This window comes from Protomyctophum parallelum (genome assembly GCF_964188405.1).
Source record: "Protomyctophum parallelum genome assembly, chromosome: 4".
NCBI classification, from domain to species: Eukaryota; Metazoa; Chordata; class Actinopteri; order Myctophiformes; family Myctophidae; genus Protomyctophum; species Protomyctophum parallelum.
This window is the reverse complement of record NC_139700.1, coordinates 52,107,258-52,107,558: the sequence shown is the minus strand read 5'-3', so window position 1 is coordinate 52,107,558 and position 301 is coordinate 52,107,258.

Below are 301 nucleotides of genomic sequence, written 5' to 3'. Positions count from 1 at the left end.
CCCCATGAGCTGAGTAAGGAATGCTATATAGAGTCTGGAACTACAGCCACCATGAGCTGAGTAAGGAATGCTATATAGAGTCTGGACCTATAGCCCCATGAGCTGAGTAAGGAATGCTATATAGAGTCTGGAACTATAGCCCCATGAGCTGAGTAAGGAATGCTATATAGAGTCTGGAACTACAGCCCCATGAGCTGAGTAAGGAATGCTATATAGAGTCTGGAACTATAGCCCCATGAGCTGAGTAAGGAATGCTATATAGAGTCTGGAACTATAGCCACCATGAGCTGAGTAAGGAATG